Genomic DNA, 21,722 nt, shown 5'->3' on the forward strand with positions numbered 1-21,722 from the left:
GTCTGCCCTAAACGAGAGAAACGTTTTGCACACACATTTGCTGTAGGTGGTGTACAACCTAAGTTTCTTCTGGCAATTACTCTGATCTGCTCCCTGTCCACATTTTCTGCTAAAGCCTTTGTGGATTCAGGAGCGGCCTTGAACCTAATGGATTTAGATTTTGCTAAACGTTGTGGTTTCCCTATGACACCCCTGCGGATGCCTATTCCTTTGAGGAGTATCGATGCTACTCCTTTGGCGAAGAATAAACCTCAGTTTTGGACCCAGGTGGTAATGCGGGTCGCCCCAGACCATCAAGAAAATTGCAGATTTTTGGTGTTGCATAATTTGCATGATACCATCATGCTGGGGTTCCCCTGGTTGCAAATCCATAACCCAGTTTTGGATTGGAAATCTGTGTCTGTGGTGAGTTGGGGTTGTCGGTGTGCTCTTAGTGACACACCTGTTTTCTCCACCTCTCCCCAGTCGCATGAGGTTCCTGACTATTTGGCTGATTTTTATGATGTGTTTAGTGAGAGTAAGTCTGCGTCTCTGCCTCCTCATAGGAGTTATGACTGTGCAATTGAGCTGAGTCCGGGGTGTAAATTTCCCAAGGGTCGACTTTTTAATTTATCTGTACCCAAACATGAGGTTATGAGTTCTTATATTAAGGAGTCGTTGGAGAAGGGTCATATTAGACCATCCTCTTCACCCTTGGGTGCTGGGTTTTTTTTGTGGCCAAGAAGGATGGTTCATTAAGGCCCTGTATTGACTATTGCTCCCTTAACAAAATTACTGTTAAATATCAGTATCCGTTACCCCTGATTTCTAACTTATTTTCTAGAGTTGAAGGTGCTGGTTGGTTTACCAAGCTTGAACTCAGGGGGGCGTATAATCTTATTCGCATTAAGCATGGGGATGAATGGAAGACAGCGTTTAATACTTCGGAGGGACATTTTGAGTACCTGGTGATGCCTTTTGGGCTCACTAACGCCCCTTCTGTCTTCCAGTGCTTCATGAATGATATTTTCCGGGACTTTGTGGATAAGTTTCTGATCATCTATTTGGATGATATTTTGATCTTTTCCAGGGATTGGGACTCTCATGTGGAACAGACTGTGTTCCGGATTTTGAGGGAAAACTCCCTGTATGTTAAGGGATCAAAATGTCTTTTTGGTGTACAGAGGATTTCATTTTTGGGATTTATTTTGTCTCCGTCAACTATTTAAATGGACCCGGCAAAGGTACAGGCCATTTTTGATTGGGTGCAGCCCACTTCTTTGAAGGCTCTCCAGAAGTTTTTGGGTTTTACTAATTTTTATCGTAAGTTTATAGCCAATTTTTCTGTTATTGCCAAACCAATGACTGATTTAACTAAGAAGGTCGCTGATTTGCTGAATTGGTCTCCAGAGGCTGTTTCTTCTTTTCAGGAGCTGAAGCGGAGGTTCTCTTCTTCTCCGGTTTTGCGACAACCCGATGTCTCACTTCCATTTCAGGTGGAGGTGGATGCTTCAGAGACTGGTGCAGGACCTGTTTTGTCCCAAAAAGATCCTGTAACATCTAAAATGAACCCCTGTGCCTTCTTTTCCCGAAAGTTCTCTCCTTCGGAACGCAACTATGATGTGGGGAATCGAGAACTGTTGGCCATGAAGTGGGCATTTGAGGAGTGGAGACATTGGTTGGAGGGAGCTAGACATCAAGTTGTGGTCCTCACTGACCACAAGAATTTGATCTACCTTGAGTCGGCTAAACACTTGAATCCGAGACAGACCAGGTGGGCCTTGTTTTTCACACGTTTTGATATTGTGGTCTCCTTTCTTCCGGGCACTAAGAACGTTAAGGCTGATGCCCTCTCTAGGAGTTTTTTGGCCGATTCTCCTATTGTGACCAAGCCTGCTACCATCTTAGGTGAGGGGGTGGTTCTTTCTGCCATCTCGCCTGATTTGAGACGTGCTCTGGAGAAGTTTCAGGAGGATAAGCCTGAGCGTTGTCCCAGTGGTAGGTTATATGTTCCTGACCAGTGGAGGAGGAAAGTGATGTCTGAGGTTCATTGCTCCGCGTTGGCTGGTCATCCAGGTATTTTTGGTACTAGAGATTTGGTGAGTCGGTCTTTTTGGTGGCCTGCCTTGTCTCGTGATGTCAGAAATTTTGTGCAGTCCTGTGGGACTTGCTCCCGATCTAAGCCTTGTTCTCGTTCTAGTGGGTTGTTGATGCCTTTGCCGGTGCCCAGGAGGCCATGGACCCATATTTCAATGGATTTTATTTCTGATCTGCCTGTCTCTCAGAGGATGACTGTTATCTGGGTGATTTGTGATAGATTCTCTAAGATGGTCCATCTTGTACCACTCCCTAAGTTGCCATCTTCCTCAGAGTTGGTGCCCTTGTTTTTGCAACAGGTGGTTCGCTTGCATGGGATTCCTGAGAACATTGTATCGGACAGAGGAGTTCAGTTTGTCTCTAGATTCTGGAGGACCTTTTGTTCCAAGTTGGGAATTCAGTTGTCCTTCTCCTCTGCATTTCACCCTCAGACCAATGGCAGATGGAGAGAACAAACCAGACTTTGGAGGCTTATTTGAGATGTTTTATATCAGCTGATCAGGATGATTGGGTCTCATTTTTACCCTTGGCCGAATTTGCTTTAAATAATAGAGCTAGTTCTGCCACTTTGATGTCACCCTTTTTCTGTAACTTTGGGTTTCATCCTCAATTTTCTTCAGGGCAGGTGGAGTCTTCTGCCTGTCCAGGGGTTGACACTGTGGTGGAAAGAATGCAGCAGATTTGGGACCAAGTGGTGGATAAGTTGTCTCTTTCCCAGGAAAAGGCCCAGCGGTTTTCTAACCGGCATAGGACCATTGGTCCCCGGTTTAAGGTGGGTGATATGGTCTGGTTGTCATCAAAGAATATTTCTATGAAAGTGGCTTCTCCAAAGTTTAAACCTAGATTTATTGGACCTTACAAGATTTTGGAGATTATTAATCCGGTCTCTTTTCGGTTGGCTCTTCCTGTCACATTTAAGATTCATAATGTGTTTCATAAGTCCTTGTTGAAGAGGTTTGTTGAACCAGTGGTTCCTATGGCGGCACCTCCTGACCCTGTGTTGGTTGAAGGTAACATGGAATATGAGGTAGAGAAAATACTGAATTCCTGTCTGGCTAGACAGAGACTCCAGTATTTGGTTAAGTGGAAGGGTTATGGTGAGGAGGATAATTCCTGGGTCTCTGCCTCTGATATTCATGCCGAAAGATTGGTGCGTGCTTTTCATCGGGCTCTTCCTGATTGGCCTGGTGGCTTGGATGAGGGTTCGGTGACCCCTCCTCAAGGGGGAGGTACTGTTGTGAGCTCATCTGTTCATTCATCTTTTGTGTCTGAGGATCTCCCTCTTCTGGTGAAGGAAGGTAGTGAGGATGACTTGGATGAAAGAAACCAAACACCTGATCAGGTGGATCGTGACTGGGTAACGGGAACTACAGACTGGATATAAGGCAGCCGACGCCCTTATGAGTCGCTGGTGATTTCTCTGCTGGATTCTTGGAGACCAGTCTGATTCCTGCTTCCCAAAGATAAGTTTTTGCTCTGCTATTGAACTTATTAGTATTGGTTTTGTTTACCTTGTTTTTGAGTTCAGCCATCCCCGGCCGGGGGTGTGCTGGATTCTTTTTCCTTGATCAGTGTTCTCTTTTGCTCTGCTTCCAGAATATTCTGAGTGCTGATATAGGGTTTGAAGTCTAGTGACTTCAGGGTCCTTTTTGCTAATCAGTTGTGTTGGTAGTATTTTTTGGCAGGGTTTTCTCGGATTGCAGACAGCAGCTTTTCTGTCCTGTCCTTTTTAGTTAGCTTGGGCCGCATCGTTTGCTCAACCTATCTTTCTATCTGTGTTAGTGTTTTCATCTTGCTTCATCGTCATTATATGTTTGGGACTGCCTATTGCTTTGGGGTCTGCTCTGGGGCAGTCAGTTTTTCTCTTTTCTCTCTTTAGGCTTGTGTAGATCTCCGGCTGTGACGAGGTGTCTAGGATCACCGTAGGAACACTCCACGGCTACTGCTAGCAGTGTGATAGGATCAGGGGTCTGCAATCCGCTAGTTTCCAACCTCTCTGATTTTCTGGGCTGAGCTTGTGTTTTGCTTTTTCTCTCCTCGGTGACTCAATCATAACAGCGGTCCTTACTACATTGAATGACGGTGCCTTAGCAGCACTCTTTCAGAAGGGTTTATCAGAAACTGTAAAAGATGTTATGGTGGGATTTCCTGTTCCCTCTGGTCTTGATGATTCTAGGTCATTAGCCATTCAAATTGATCGGTGTTTACGTGAACTTAAAACTACATGAGAGGCGTTGCCGCCTTTTGAACAAACATCTGAACCCATGCAATGTGATAGGGTTTTGTCTAGGGCACAATGTCAGGAGTTTAGAAGGCGTAATAAGCTGTGTTTTTTCTGTGGAGACGCCTCTCATACTATTTCTGCCTGCCCTAAATGAGAGAAACATTTTGCGCACACATTTGCTGTGGGCAGTGTACAACCTAAGTTCCTTTTGGCAATTACTCTGATCTGCTCCTTATCCACATTTTCCGCTAAGGCTTTTGTAGATTCAGGAGCAGCTTTGAATTTGATGGATTTGGACTTTGCTAAACGTTGTGGTTTTCCCATGATACCCCTGTGGACTCCTATCCCTTTGAGGGGTATTGATGCTACTTCTTTGGCAGAGAATAAACCCCAGTTTTGGACCCAGGTGATAATGCGGGTCGCCCGGACCACCAAGAAAATTGTAAATTTTTGGTGCTGCACAATTTGCATGATACTATTGTTCTGGGTTTTCCCTGGTTGCAAACTCATAATCCTGTTTTGGATTGGAAATCTGTGTCTGTGGTGAGTTGGGGTTGTCAGTGTGTTCTTAGTGACACTCCTGTTTTCTCCACCTCTTCACAGTCTCATGATATTCCCGATTATTTGGCTGATTTTTCTGATGTATTTAGTGAGAGTAAGTCTGCATCTTTGCCTCCTCATAGGAGTTATGACTGTGCAATTGAGTTAATGCCTGGGTGTAAATTTCCCAAGAGTCGGCTTTTCAACTTATCCGTACCCGAACATGATGCTATGCGATCTTATATCAAGGAATCGTTGGAGAAGGGTCATATTAGACCATCCTCTTCACCCTTAGGTGCTGGGTTTTTTTGTGACCAAGAAAGATGGTTCATTAAGGCCTTGTATTGACTATCGTTCCCTTAACAAAATCACTGTTAAATATCAGTACCCGTCACCCCTGATTTCTGATTTATTTTCCAGAGTTAAAAGTGCCTGCTGGTTTACCAAGCTTGACCTCAGGGGGGCATATAATCTTATTCGCATCAAGCACAGGGATGAATGGAAGACGGCGTTTAATACTCCGGAGGGACATTTTGAGTACCTGGTGATGCCTTTTGGGCTCACTAATGCCCCTTCTGTCTTCCAGTCCTTTATGAACGATATTTTCTGGGACTTTGTGGATAAGTTTTTGATCATCTATCTGGATGATATTTTGATCTTTTCTAGTGATTGGGATTCTCATGTGGAACATGTCCGGACTGTGTTTCGGATTTTGAGGGAAAATTCCCTGTATGTTAAGGGATCGAAATGCCTCTTTGGTGTACAGAGGATTTCATTTTTGGGATTTATTTTGTCTCCGTCGGCTATTGAAATGGACCCAGCCAAGGTACAGGCCATTTATGATTGGGTTCAGCCAACTTCATTGAAGACTCTCCAGAAGTTTTTGGGTTTTGCTAATTTCTATCGTAAATTTATAGGTAATTTTTCTGGTATTGTCAAACCACTGACTGATCTGACCAAGAAGGGCGCTGATGTGGTGAATTGGTCTCCAGAGGCAGTTTCGGCATTTCAGGAGCGTAAGCGGAGATTCACTTCTGCTCTGGTTCTACGGCAACCTGATGTCTCACTTCCATTTCAGGTGGAGGTAGATGCTTCTGAGATTGGTGTAGGAGCTGTTTTGTCCCAAAAAGATCCGGTGACTTCTAAAAAGAATCCCTGTGCCTTCTTTTCTTGAAAATTCTCCCCATCTGAACGTAACTATGACGTGGGAAATCGGGAATTGTTGGCCATGAAATGGGCATTTGAAGAGTGGAGACATTAGTTGGAGGGAGCTAGATATCAAGTTGTGGTCCTCACTAACCACAAGAATTTGATTTATTTTGAATCAGCCAAACGCTTGAATCCTAGACAGGCTAGGTGGGCCTTGTTTTTCACGCGTTTTAATTTTGTGGTCTCTTTTCTTCCGGGCACTAAGAATGTTAAGGCGGACGCCCTTTCTAGGAGTTTCTTTGCGGATTCTCTTGTTGCGACCGAGCTTACTGCCATTCTAGGTGAGGGGGTAGTTCTTTCCGCCATCTTGCCCGATTTGAGACGTGCCCTGGAGGAATTTCAGGAGGATAAACCTGAGCGTTGCCATATGGGAAAATTGTATGTTCCTGACCAGTGGAGGAAGAGAGTGATGTCTGAAATTCATTGCTCCGCGTTGGCTGGTCATCCAGGTATTTTTTGTACCAGAGATTTGGTGAGTCGGTCTTTTTGGTGGCCTGCCTTATCTCGTGATGTCAGGAAATTTGTGCAGTCCTGTGGGTCTTGTTCTCAGTCTAAACCCTGTTCTCGTTATAGTGGGTTGTTGATGCCCCTACCGGTGCCCAAGAGGCCATGGACCCATATCTTAATTGATTTTATTTCTGATCTTCCTGTGTCTCAGAGAATGACTGTTATCTGGGTGATTTGTGATAGATTTTCTAAGATGGTCCATTTTGTACCACTCCCAAAGTTGCCATCTTCTTCAGAGTTGGTGCCCTTGTTTTTACAACAGGTGGTTCGGTTGCGTGGGATTCCTGAGAACATTGTGTCGGACAGAGGAGTCCAGTTTGTTTAAAGATTTTGGAGAACTTTTTGCTCCATTCTGGGAATTCAGTTATCTTTCTCCTCTGCGTTTCATCCTCAGACCAATGGGCAGACTGAGAGAACAAACCAGACTTTTTTCCTATTTGAGATGTTTTATATCTGTAGATCAGGATGACTGGGTCTCATTTTTGCCCTTGGCCGAATTTGCACTAAACATTAGAGCTAGTTCTACCACTTTGATGTTGCCTTTTTTTTGTAACTTTGGGTTTTATCCTCGATTTTCTTCAGGGCAAGTGGAATCTTCGACCTGCCCAAGTGTGGACACTGTGGTAGAGAGAATGCAGCAGATTTGGGACGAAGTGGTGGATAAGTTGTCCCTCTCTCAGGAAAAAGCCCAATGGTTTTCCAACCAGAATACTACCATTGGTCCCCGGTTTGGTTGTCGTCAAAGAATATTTCTATGAAGGTTGCGTCTCCAAAGTTCAAGCCAAGATTCATTGGACCTTGTAAGATTTTGGAGATTCTTAATCCTGTTTCTTTTCGATTGGCTCTTCCAGTTACGTTTAAGATCCATAACGTGTTTCATAAATCTCTGTTGAAGAGGTTTGTGGAGCCAGTAGTTCCTATGGCGGCACCTCCTGACCCTGTATTGGTTAAAGGCAATGTGGAATATGAGGTAGAGAAAATATTGGGTTCTCATTTGGCTAGACGGAGACTCCAGTACTTGGTCAAATGGAAGGGTTATGGCCAGGAGGATAATTCTTGGGTCTCTGCTTCTGACATTCATGCCGATAGATTGGTTTGTGCTTTTCACCAGGCCCATCCTGAATGGCCTGGTGGCGTGGATGAGGGTTCGGTGACCCCTCCTCAAGGGGGGGTACTGTTGTGAATTCACTTTCTAGCCTACCTCTTGTTGCTAGTGAAGGTAGTGGAGCTGGTTGTATTGACAGAGGGGTCGCAAGTTCTCTTTCCGGGCTCCCTCTGGTGGTTACAGGAGGTAATGGAGCTGATCTAATTAACACAGGCCTGCCACCTAAAAATGAGGAGGACGATTGGACATCTGGAGTTTTTGACTGGATTTAAGACAGCCGACTCCCTCTATCCCTGCTGGTGATGTTTTCCTGCCTCCTGAGGTCTTGGTTTCAAGTTCAGTCCCAGCATGCTCAAGCTAAGTGTTCTTTGCTATTGTTCACATTTGATTTGGTTTTGTTTATTCAGTTTTGTGTGGTCAGCCTGCCCCGGCTAGGGCTGTGCTGAATTTCCATCCTTGTGTTACTGCTTGTGCCTGTTTGTTTTAGTCCCTTATTAGATTGGCTTCTTTTTGCTCTGCTTTCAGAATATGCTAGAGTGCTGATATAGTGGGCAAAGTCTAGTGACTTCAGTATTTTTCTATCACACGTGTTGGACATTTTTTTGCAGGGTTTTTTGCGTGATTGCAGACAGTGTCTTTCCTTTCCTGTCCTGTCTAGTTAGGGTGGACCCCATCGTTTGCTCAGCCTATTTTCCTACCTGCGTTTGTGTTTTCATCTTGTCTCACCGACAATATATGTTTGGGGGCTATCTATTCCTTTGGGGCCTGCTCTGGGGCAGTTTAGATTTCCCTTTTCTTGCTTAAGGCTTATTTAGTTCTCCGGCTGTGTCGAGGCATCTAGAATCATTGTAGGTACGCTCCACGGCTACTGCTAGTTGTGTGGCTAGGATCAGGGGTCTGCAATCCGCTTAGTTACCAACCTCTCTGGTTTTCTGTGGCTTAGCTTGGTCTTGCTTTCCTCCTCGGTGACCCAATCATAACACACCACCACCATGACCCACGGCAGGACATGAGGCTAAAAGAGATGAGGATGAACATGGACGTAGCAGTAGTCCTACGCTCCCACTCTATACGTCACCACAGGTTGCAGCTATCCCATTCTGGGGCCAGGGCAGGAGGGAGCTTCCCAACACTGGTAACAGGCGCCAAGTAGACATTGGTGTTTTGGAATATCTATCAAGCACTGTTAATGATGATGGTGAGAATGCCTATGGCCGGAGTCTTGCTCGGTATATGCGCACAATTTCCCACAAGGTGAGGTTGCGTGCCAGAGGTGCCGTAATAATTGTCATTGGTTCCTGCACACAACCTAAAAATCCAAGGCTGTTTTTTCTTGAATGATGACTGATATCCACTGACAACCACCAGCACATGCCTGGAAGCCTTGAAGACCAGCCCATAGTACTTCCAAAACCACTTCCACCACAGATCCCATCACTTAATCCACAGCAAACACCATACCAACACCTACAACCACAAACGCACTTCTCAAATCCAGCTGCCAATATGGCCAATTGAACATATCCCCGATAGGAGACTGGTCTCAACATGGCTATGTTTGACATGACCATTCTGGGGGTTTAGCCAAATGCCAAAACCATATCTACATGAATCTGGCTACCATTACCCAATTGACCACCACCATGTCCCACAACAGGGCCCTCCCTTGTCCTGGAATCCAGCCTCATCCATGTATGAGGGGCCCAATCATGTAGGAAACCAAAATCAGCAAACAAATCATGCTGTGCTGGTGCCATCATCTACACCTTCCTACCAGAATTTGTTAAAAATAGAATATTCAGGGGTAATGTCCTTGTCTTTGGATCTGTTGGTTGTTTTGATGTATTTCTGTATATGGAAGTATTTCTCAAAGTTAACAAATGTTCTTCAAGCCAGTATTCACAGGCAAAGAGGAGGAATGGTGATGAGACCAACTTGCATTGTTTGATTATGTAATCTATTTGCATAGCTTTCCTCCTCTGGTTTGCAAGTCAACAAACTAGCTGGCCTGGACAATGTGTAATCAGCATATCAGCAAGAATCATTATTCATTGACCATGTATGACTAGTCATCCAAGATAACAGCACAATATGTTACAACAAATTGTCATCTTACAAGTCTTTATTACAGGCTTGTACAAACAAAGGTCTGTGTTTTCTTGGCCAACAAGAAAGAAACACATAAATTCAAAAGTCAACATATAGATAGTAGTCTATCCCCCCTGGCGTGTTGACAATAGCCTTCTGGTTAATTAAGATAATATGGTTTGTTGTCACAGGCAATAAGTCAGTCAAATTTTTGGGACCTTGAGACAAAACAGCCCCTACCCCAACCTCTGATGAATCCACCTCTACGATAAATGGTTTCTGAACATTGTGTTGAATCAAAACTGGAGCAGACATGAAGCACTCTTTTAATTTATAAAAGGCCCCAAAGGCATCCAATGACCAAACCTTAAGATCTGCCTCTTTATGTGTGAGATTAGCAAGAGGTTTAACAATCTGCGAAAAAACCCTAATACATTTTCTATAGTAATTGTTGAATCCTAAAAAACGCTGTAGGATATTTATACAGTGCCTTGTGAAAGTATTCGGCTCCCTAGAATTTTTCAACCTTTTCCCACATATCATGCTTCAAACAAAGTGGAACACAATTGTGAAGTTGAACAAAATTTATTGGTTATTTTAAATTTTTGTTGAAATTCAAAAACTGAAAAGTGGGGCGTGCATTATTTATTGGCCCCTTTACTTTCAGTGCAGAAAACTCACTCCAGAAGTTCTTTGTGGATCTCTGAATGATCCAATGTTGTCCTAAATGACTAATGATGATAAATATAATCCACCTTTGTGTAATTAAGTCTCAATGCAATGCACCTGCTCTACCATAGTCCCAGGGTTCTGTTTGAAGCACAGAGAGCATCATGAAGACCAAGGAACACAACAGGCAGGTCCGTGATACTGTTGTGGAGAAGTTTAAAGCCGGATTTGGAAACAAAATGATTTCCAAAACTTTAAACATCCCAAGGAGCACTGTGCAAGCAATCATATTGAAATGGAAGGAGTATTATACCTCTGCAAATCTACCAAGACCCGACCATCCCTCTAAGCTGTCATCTCAAACAAGGAGAAGACTGATCAGAGATGCTGCCAAAAGGCCCATGATCACTCTGGATGAACTGCAGAGATCTACAGCTGAGGTGGAACAGTCTGTCCATAGGACAACAATCAGTCGTACATTACACAAATCTGGCCTTTATGGAAGAGTGGCAAGAAGAAAGCCATTTCTCAAAGATATCCATAAAAAGTGTTGTTTAAAGTTTGCAACAAGCCACCTGGGAGACACACCAAACATGTGGAAGAAGGTGCTCTAGTTAGATGAAACCAAAATCGAAATTTTTGGCAACAATGCTAAACGATATGTTTGGCGTAAAGGCAACAGAGCTCATCACCCTGAACACACCATCCCCACTGTCAAACATGGTGGTGGCAGCATCATGGTTTGGGCCTGCTTTTCTTCAGCATGGACAAGGAAGATGGTTAAAATTGATGGGAAGATGGATGGAGCCAAATACAGGACCATTCTTGAAGAAAACCTGTTGGTCTATAAAAGAACTGACACTGGGACAGAGATTTGTCTTCCAACAAAACAATGATCCCAAACTTAAAGCAAAATCTACAATGGAATGGTTCACAAATAAACATATCCAGGTGCTAGAATGGCCCAGTCAAAGTCCAGACCTGAATCCAATCGAGAATCTGTGGAAAGAGCTAAAAACTGCTGTTCACAAACGATCTCCATCAAACCTCACTGAGCTTGAGCTGTTTGCCAAGGAAGAATGGGCAAGAATTTCAGTCTCTCGATGTACAAAGCTGATAGAGACATACCACAAGTGACTTGCAGCTGTAATCATAGCAAAAGGTGGCGCAACAAAGTATTAAGTTAAAAAGGCTGAATAATATTGCACGCCCCACTTTTCAGTTTTTGAATTTCCACAAAAATTTAAAACAACCAATAAATTTCGTTCAACTTCACAATTGTGCCCCACTTGTTGTTGATTCTTCACTAAAAATTTACATTTGGTATCTTTATGTTTGAAGCATGATATGTGGGAAAAGGTTGAAAAGTTCCAGGAGCCGAATACTTTCGCAAGGCACTGTATGTACATTGACTATAACTATGTCCGTTTTAGCATCTTGTTATATGTATTAGGATATTCTGCATTGATGACTGTTTTTCGTCATAGCTGCAGAATTATGGTTCATTTGTAAGAATTAATTTAAGGCATTTTTATTGTCCTTACACCGATAAAGGTGAGCTCAGGGAGGCCAGAAACCTCCCGTGGAGCAGAAGGTCGCTAGGTTGGACCCAATAAATTATAGCCTGCATCTTCCCAGGATCCATCTTAAACCGTTCAGCAAATACAATGAACCCCAGAAACGATATTTCTTGAACAGAAAAAGTACTCTTTTTTAATTTAGCAAACAAAGAATTTCCCCTGCAATTTTGAAAAACATAACAAACATTCACATAGTGTGAATTCAGGTCAGAAGAAAAAATTAGAATGTCATCAAGGTATACCACAATAAACCTTCCAATAATATCAGAAAAAATGTAATTCTTAAAGTACTGAAAGACAACAGGTGCATTGGTTAAACCAAAAGGCATTTCAAGATTTTCAATTAGACCCTTACGTGATAAAAAACACTGTCTTCCACTCATCACCCTTCCAGAAACTGATCAGATTATATGCCCATCTAAGATCAAGTTAAGAAAACCATTTATCTCCAGTAAGCTGATTATATTGGCTATAGGGAAGAGTGGAAGTGGAAGTATTCTTAACCATTTGTTAGGCAATCCCTGCATGTGTTGAAGCCAGGGCTTTTTTTGTAAAAAAATATTTGCCGGTACGCAATATTTGCCCCCGACCTCCTCTGTGCAGCCCCCGTCCTCCTCTGTGCAGCCCCCGACCTCCTCTGTGCAGCCCCCGTCCTCCTCTGTGCAGCCCCCGACCTCCTCTGTGCAGCCCACGACTTCCTCTGTGCAGCCCCCGACCTCCTCTGTGCAGCCCCCATCTTCCTCTGTGCAGCCCCTGTCCTCCTCTGTGCAGCCCCGTCCTCCTCTGTGCAGCCCCCGACCTCCTCTGTTCAGCCCTTGTCCTCCTCTGTGCAGCCCCCAACCTCCTCTGTTCAGCCCCTGTCCTCCTCTGTGCAGCCCCTGACCTTCTCTGTGCAGCCCCTGTCCTCCTCTGTGCAGCCCCTGACCTTCTCTGTGCAGCCCCGTCCTCCTCTGTGCAGCCCCCGTCCTCCTCTGTGCAGCCTCGTCCTCATCCTTCATACTCACCCTGCTGTGCCGTCACTGAACGTCCCTGAATCCTCCGTTGTCCAGCGCTGACAGCTTCTTCCTGCCTTCAGCGGTCACATGGTACCGCTCATTAAGCTCATGAATATGCTTCCACACCCATGGGCATCCATATTCATGAACTTAATGAGCGGAACCATGTGACCGCTGAAGGCAGGAAGAAGCTGTCAGCGCTGGGACAAGGAGTATGCAGGGGACGTTCAGCGAGGCACAGGAGGGGTGAGTATGACTTCCCAGCCACCGGCTCCTGCCGCCGCTCCCCCTCCCCTGCTGAAGCACCTTCTGTTTTCCGGTATGCTGTACCGTCACATACCGGCGCAAAAAAAGCACTGGTTGCGGCTGTCTAACAGCTGCGATACATGCAGCCATGGGAACTTGAACATATTACTTAAGCACACCAAAGGCATTCAGATAGCACCTGAGCATGCTTAAATAACACCTTATCTGAGAACGTTTGCTCATCACTAAAGATAAGCAAATCATTTAAGGAGGCTGGGAGACAGGTGTAGGCCTGGTGATCTGAGAAGTCTGCCAAATTCAGGCAACACACATGAAGGACACCCAACTTGGAGTCCAAACATTTCCAAAAATTAGGGGCAGACACTAGGAAAAGTGGCATAAATTGACCCACAGTATTAATTTGATAATGGCAGAGCAGTCAGCCATGGGCCATGCATGAGGTATCAGGGTCTGGGCCTGCAATTTTTGAATTGAACTTTTAATTAAGACAAGATGGGTGAGGGAGTGGTGTAAGCCTTCTTTGGTGGGAGCCCTGATACCTCATGCAACAGCTCAAGCTGTTCTTTTAACCAGCCACATTTAGGTGGCACATATATCACCTTGGTAGAGCACTAATGTTAGAAAAATGTAAGGATAGTAACACAGGTAGTTGACTGATCAATTGTCCTACAGTAGAACATTTTATAATGGTGCAGAAGTAGTCAGCCATGGGCCATACATGAGGTATCAGTGTCAGGGCCAGCATTTAGAGCTTTGAATTGAAGCGAGGTGGGATGAGGGAGCAATGTAAGCCTTCTTTGCTGGGCGCACTGATACCTCTTGCACCAGCTCAAACTGTTCTTTTTCCCATCCACATTCAGGTGGCACATATATCAGCTTGTTAGACCACAAATGTTATAAAAGAAATATGGATAGTAAAATAATGCAGGTAATACAATACAGTAATAAAATAACCACCCAGGAAGAAGCAAAGAGGATTCTTTACTCTTAGGGCAGTGAGAATCTGGAATTCCCTGCCTGAGGAGGTGGTGATGGCGAACTCAGTCGAAGGGTTCAAGAGAGGCCTGGATGTCTTCCTGGAGCATAACAATATTGTATCTTACAGTTATTGTTAGGTTCTTTAGAAGGACGCAGATCTGGGGATTTATTCTGACAGAATTTTATAGGCTGAACTGGATGGACTAATGTCTTTTTTCGGCCTTACTAACTATGTTACTATGTATGTAACACGCAAAACGTGCATCAGGTCTCAGCACTGCACTGCCAGGTAACATACCCTATTCAGCCTAATGCACTAGAGACACCTTACCAACTTGTTGCTATTTTACACCTATATACTTGATATGCCTGCTGCACTTTATAGGAGCTTAAACTATTTATCTAACAGCCTCCCTATGCTTGGCCACTGTGCCTTATAATAGGCATTAGTAGTTGCTATTTACACTTTTCCATGACTTTGGTCCTTTGCTGGACATATACTTCACCTACTACTGCTTTTGCATGCTTATTGAACACGGCTGTTAGAATCAAGCTTCCTACTAACTCATTCTTCAGGTTTCCCTTTGTTCATATTTGATCATATGTATAGTTTTTAGGCTTAGGTATGTTCTCCCTACAGACAGTTTATTTTGCTATTTGTATCTCCCTTAAAAGTAAATTTTATGTAAGGTTTTTATTTTTCCTGGCATGTGCTTCCCTATTTTCTGTAGGATCTAATACAGGCAGTTGACTGAAAGTAAATGCTGGTCTGGGAGCCCTACTGCTACAGGCAACAAACATGAAGGAGACCCAACCTGGAGTGCAAACATTTCAAAAAATTATTGTCAAACACCACTAAAGTGGCATCAATTTCTCCAGAGTAGAAATAGTATAATGAACCTTTGACACCCCTTCCACTACAGGCAATCCACCAGATGGAGACCCAACTCGGAGTCACCACATTTAAAAAAAATATTGTCACACCCCACTAAAGTGGCATCAATTTCCCCAGAATAGAAATAAAATCAAATAAATCTCAAGTAGCCCAAATTTGTATTTTACTATATAGTTAATGTTTCCATGAGTCACATGAATAAGTATATGATAAAGGAAAAATGAGAGAGAAGTGCCAGGATCAAGGTACAACATTGTTATTAAAAACAGTAATTTTATTGAATAAATTTGAAAAAAATCCTAAAATATAATCAAAGCAGATGACGAAAATGCAGGTACAGACAACAAAGACAATTGGTGGGTGAGCTAGTCATAGAATCATAGAATCATAGAATCATAGAATCGTAGAGTTGGAAGGGACCTCCTGGGCCATCTGGTCCAACCCCCTGCTCAAAGCAGGATTCGCTAAATTATCCCTGTTAGATGTCTGTCCAGCCTCTGTTTGAAGACTTCCATTGAAGGAGAACTCACCACTTCTCGTGGCAGCCTGTTCCACTCATTGATCACTCTAACTGTCAAAAAGTTTTTTCTAATATCTAATCTGTGTCTCCTCCCATTCAGCTTCATCCCATTGCTTCTAGTCTTTCCTTGTGTAAATGAGAATAAAGTTGATCCTTCTACAATGTGACAGCCCTTTAGATATTTGTAGACAGCTATTAAGTCTCCTCTCAGTCTTCTCTTTTGCAAACTAAACATTCCCAAATCCTGCAACCTTTCCTCATAAGACAGGGTCGAAAATATCCATGAAAATACAGAGTGGTCCAAAAGTAGGTGGACAGTATGGGGATATGAAGGGGGAGATTATCAAACATAGTGTAAAGTGAAACTGACTCAGTTGCCCTTAGCAACCAATCAGACTCCACTTTTCATTCTTCAAGGACTCTTTGGAAAATGAAAGGTGGAATCTGATTGGTTGCTAAGGGCAACTGAGTCAGTTTCACAGATCCAGTTTTCACAGATAAATCTCCCCCTAATCTGTTTTCTTTTCAGATAATTCAGATAACCCATAATGGCAAATAATTTATATACAGATCAAAGAAAATGGATTTTAAAAGAGTATTGGAAACTCAAAATGCAGAAACAGTTAGAGCAAATTGGGTTGAAAAATTTGGTACTCAAGCCCCAAAGAGACAAACCATTTACCACATTCGTGACAAATTCGATACCACTAGCTCAATCCTTAATGCTCCAAAAACTGGTCGACCCAAAACAGCCTGTACAGAAAATAATAAACATCTTGTTGCTGAAACATTTGTTCAGAGTCCAAAAAAGTCCACCTGAAGAGTTTCTTTAGAACTGGGAATTTCACGAGCTTCTATCATGTGAATCCTGAAATCTATTGGGTGGAAAGCTTATCATCCACGTCTAATTCATGGTTTATTGATCCAGACAGGCGGCTGCAATTTAGTGAGATTATGCTTAACGAAATTGAAGAAAATCCAGCAATTTTAGATAACATTATGTGGAATGATGAAGCTTCTTTCAAATTATCTGGCCATATTAGCAGACATAATTGTATTTACTGGTATAATGAGAACATGCATTTAACATTAGAACAACAACTAAATGAGCCTGGTGTCAATGTTTGGGGTGGTACTTCAAGTTTTGGTGTTTTGGGCCCATTTTTTTTTGATGGAATAGTCACAGGAGATGAGTATCTCAAAATTCTAATGAATCAAGTTGTTCCCCAGTTACGGCAGCAGCCTAATTCAAATGACCTTTATTTCCAACAAGATGGGGCCCCTCCGCATTTCCTAATAAATGGATTGGCCGAAGAGGCCCACTTGATTGGCCGGCACGTTCACCAGACTTGACCCCAATGGATTTTTTCTTTTGGGGAGTACTCAAGGACAAAGTTTATAGTCGAAAACCAAAAAGTATCAGTGATTTGAAAAATTACATAATGTCAGGAACACCGCACTGAACTTGCTCACTGAGCCAGTGCGCGTGTCCTGAGTAAAGCGAGCTGTGCTCAAAGATACCTCTGGAGCGGGCAGCAGAGATAGCTGCAAGGTACAAGAGGGGTGAGCAGAGAGTAGTCAGATCACAGGCAATGAGTCATACACAGGGAGGGTAGCACAGTACAGATTCAACAGGAAAACTCACAACGGGAAACAGAACCGGGTCAGAACCATATAAACAAACTATAACAACGAACAGGCACAGGCACACAGAGGTCACCACACTCGGCCAAAGGCAAAAGTATAACTGGCAGGGATTGGAGCTTCCCAGGGGTTTAAGAAGCTCTCCCAGAACCAAAAAGAGGCCACAATAATTAACCCCAGGTGTGCAGGTCAAAACCTGCACTGAGCGCGAGACATTAACCCCTGACGTGCAGCTCAAAAATCTGCACTGGGATCATGACACATAAGAGATGCATTTCAAGAAATTAATACCCAAAGAAACTTGTGCAAAAATGTTTGTTGAAGTGTAAGAGGCAGACTTCAAAGCTGTGCAAATTGTGATGGAAAACAGTTTGAGTACCTGCGCTCATAAAATTTAAGGGCTTTTGTATTATTGTTCAGAATAAAATTTGATTGTCAATGTTATGCTTGTGTTAGTAAATATAATTTTATATATAAATCAAAATCAATGTTATTATTTTCTGTCCACCTACTTTTGGACCACCCTGTATATATATGAATACATGAATGAATATAACAAGAAATGAATTACCATAGGGTTGGTCATTAATGCCTATAGCAATAAATATAGAGCATTTTAGTATTTCTGATCTGATTATATAATAATGCAATACAGGTAACCCAAAATAAGAAAAGCTCAATAGCAATAAGGCTCAATAGCAGTAAGTAGAAGAGTAATGCATCCATACAGGAGATTGCATAAAGTATACTCACAAGAAATCACAAGTACATGGGGAAGAACAAGGGGAAGAACCAAGGCAGGCGTACCTTTTCCGTGATGGATCCGGAACTGTCGGGGCTGTCACTTCTGTAGCACGGGGGAAAGCTTAAGGCACGGCTAAGCTAAAAAGGCTGCAGAGTGCGGGAAACAGGTCAGACTTGGCGGGAATGCGCAGTGCACAGGTGGACAGTGTGAGTGCTTCGACCTCAGAGCGTTGCGTCAGAGCAGGCCCAAGCCTTAAGGGCCGCAGCGCCACTACCAGAGACTGTCGACAGACACTTGCCTCGTGTCCACCGACTCCGCTGTTACCACTGACATCACCGACTCCGCTGCTACCGCTGGCACCATCAGCGTCGCTGACACATCTGACATTGAGTCATAAGGCCTGTGGGAGGAATGTAGACATGCGCCCATACAAGCAGGAAAGCCGGGTGACCCGTTTTGAACTGTGCCCTGATAAGTCCACATATACACTGCGTGCAGAATTATTAGGCAAGTTGTATTTGAGAGGATTCTTTTTATTGAACATCAACTATACTCTCAATCAACCCAAAAGACTCATGAATATCAAAGCTTAATATTTTTGGAAGTTGGGTTGGGTTTTTTTAGACTTGGCTATCTTAGGAGGATATCTGTTTGTGCAGGTAAAGATTACTGTGCAGATTTATTAGGCAACTTAATAAAAACCAAATATATACCCATCTCACTTGTTTATTTTCACCAGGTAAACCAATAGAGCAACACAAAATTTAGAAATAGCCATTTCTGACATTCAAAAACAAAACAAAAAATCAGTGACCAACATAGCCACCTTTCTTTACGATGACACTGTTTGAGACTCTTAAATGAGGCTCCACTGACTTTATTTGCATATTCGTATTTGCCAGGGAGCAATGCACCTAGGATTTCACTGATTAAGCACCTTTGCCGGCTGCTGCAGTGTTTTCTTTGACTGGTCTCCCTGAGGTCAGTGATTGTTTCGTGATGTTGGTCTACTAGGCATTGCTCCCACCTAGCCAGAATCCTACTCCACACTGATGAGGGGCAACACCCCGAAAGAGCTGTCTGTGGATGGTTACCTGGCCTTGGTATTTCCCTTGTCATATCTGTAAACTCGTAAAGAGCTGAATATTGACTTAAAGGGCCACTTAATATGGTGGTAATGGTGGTTTCCGAAAGGAGCCACTCCTTGGCTGGGTCCTTCCCTGGAGAAAGATCTGGCTAGTCCCGTGTTTGAGACTCTTAAATAAGGCTCCACGGACTTTATTTGCATTTTATGAGGGACCACAGGTTCTCTATGGGGTTCAGATCAGGTGAACAAGGGGGCCATGCCATTATTTTTTCTTCTTTTATACCTTTACTGACCAGCCACGCTGTGGAGCATTTGGATGCATGTGATGGAGCATTGTCCTGCATGAAAATCATGTTTTTCTTGAACGATACCGACTTCTTTCTGTACCACTGCTTGAAGAAGGTGTCTTCCAGAAACTGCCAGTAGGTCTGGGGGTTGAGCTTCACTCCATCCTCAACCCAAAAATGTCCCACAAGTTCATCTTTGATGATACCAGCCCATACCAGTACCCCACCTCCACCTTGCTGGCATCTGAGTCGGAGTTGAGCTCTCTGCCCTTTACTGATCCAGCCACGAGCCCATCCATCTGGCCAATCAAGAGTCGCTCTCATTTCATCAGTCCATAAAACCTTAGAAAAATCAGTCTTAAGATATTTCTTGGCCTAGTCTTGACGTTTTTTCTTGTTTCTTGTTCAAAGGTGGTCATTTTTCAGCCTTCCTTACCTTGGCCATGTCCCTGAGTATGGCACACCTTGTGCTTTTTGATACTCCAGTAACGTTGCAGCTCTGAAATATGGCAAAACTGGTGTCAAATGGCATCTTGGCAGCTTCACGCTTGATTTTCCTCAATTCACGGGAAGTTATTTTGCGCCTTTTTTTTATCAACACGCTTCTTGCGACCCTGTTGGATATTTGCCATGAAACGCTTGATTGTTCGGTGATCACGCTTCAAAAGTTTGGCAATTTCAAGACTGCTGCATCCCTCTGCAAGACATCTCACAATTTTTGACTTTTCAGAGTCCGTCAAATCTCTCTTCTGACCCATTTTGTCAAAGGAAAGGAAGTTGCTTAATAATTAAGCACACCTTATATAGGGTGTTGATGTCATTAGACCACACCCCTCCTCATTACAGAGATGCAAATCACCTGATTTACATAATTGCCAGTTAGCTTTCAAGCCTATACAGCTTGGAGTAGGGCAACATGTATAAAAAGGATGATGTGATCAAAATACTCATTTGCCTAATAATTCTGCACCCAGTGTAGTTGCCGAGCAGTGATAACACTGCCCAGGATAGAGACTTTATCCTCTCCGTTCCCTCATCTTCCGGACCCAAGACCGTCACCATGACCATGAGGAATCACCGCTGTCACAATGATCCAGGACGCCATCTTCTCCAGGACCACACCGGACCCCAGAGGCACCACGGCCTTGATGCCAACGTTTACAGCCAGGACTCCAACTGCTGAAGTTGCTGGTTTGATAAGTTTAACACTTCTGAATATCTTGCCTTATTTACCTAATCCTGTTTTTTCCCTAGTTATAATATCCCCGCTGAAGTAGGCCCTTTCCCCCACTTCTCCCTGTGTGGAGTATCCGCTGTATTATTAAACCCCCTTTAATCCTTGCTCTGCCTCTAGTCCGTTACTGCATCTCGCGTTCCTGCTGTTTCCTATACATGAATACGATCAGCTCACCCACTAACAGACCCAACACATGTTTCACAACTGCTTCATCAGGACACCACCAGCAGCACTAAAGACATTTTTTGAGAGAACAATGGCTGCCGAACATGACAAAACCTCCAAGGCGTGACAGGCGAGCTCAGGCCACTCTTCTGTTTTTGAAGACCAAATTGAAAAAGTTTCCAAATTCCCCCTGATGGCACTGATATTGAGCTTGAGATACTCCTGCGCCATCCTCTCCAGTCGTTCACAACTTGTTAGACTTGTACTCTCTTCTGCTGGTGCACGTGCTGATCTAAAACAAAGTGTGAAACAACTCACAGAATGAATAATGTTTTTGTGTTGATATCTCGACGTTCCCAGAGTTGGAAGTCTATAACTTGGATGTACACTGTGTGCCTCACTGCTGTCTTGGGGAAAACCACTCGTAAGATTATCTACAAGCGTGCTTCGATACTCCAGCATGCGCACATTCCTTTCAAGGGGGGAAGCATCTGGCAACATCTACTCTTCTACCATGAATCTAATAGAGTGGCAACCCACTCAGCACTATTTCTAATCCTAACAATACTACATCATGTTGCAGATTGATATTGCGTTGCCAAGAGGTGCAAGTCCATTGTCTGTTGGTTTCGGGGTAACAATCAAGCTTACTTCCTCCGTCAACTCCAGTCAGCCACGGACAATAGAGAGGGGCTCATTATCATCTTCGTCTCTTGACTGTTGCATGCTCATCACTTCTTCCTGGTCCTCCTCCATTTGTTCCCCGGCTCCTGCACTTTCACCAATAGTTTATCTGGTACCATGAGCCCCCCTCGATCGCTGTTATCCACCCTCCCGTGGCACTCACCTGTGCGATGACAGTCTGGAACAGAGATATTGTTATCCCTTCCACATCATTCTCTGC

At 43.6% G+C, this 21,722-nt stretch overlaps 1 protein-coding gene across 1 annotated transcript in view; it reads right to left on the reverse strand.

Annotated features, from left to right (window-relative positions):
- Nucleotides 1-21,722, reverse strand: part of MTHFD2L (methylenetetrahydrofolate dehydrogenase (NADP+ dependent) 2 like) — a 265,099-nt gene that overhangs the window by 95,875 nt on the left and 147,502 nt on the right. The window lies entirely within an intron of this gene.

This window comes from Dendrobates tinctorius, unplaced genomic scaffold (genome assembly GCF_039654945.1).
Source record: "Dendrobates tinctorius isolate UK_male_01 unplaced genomic scaffold, ASM3965494v1 ptg000011l, whole genome shotgun sequence".
In the NCBI taxonomy this organism is placed as follows: domain Eukaryota; kingdom Metazoa; phylum Chordata; class Amphibia; order Anura; family Dendrobatidae; genus Dendrobates; species Dendrobates tinctorius.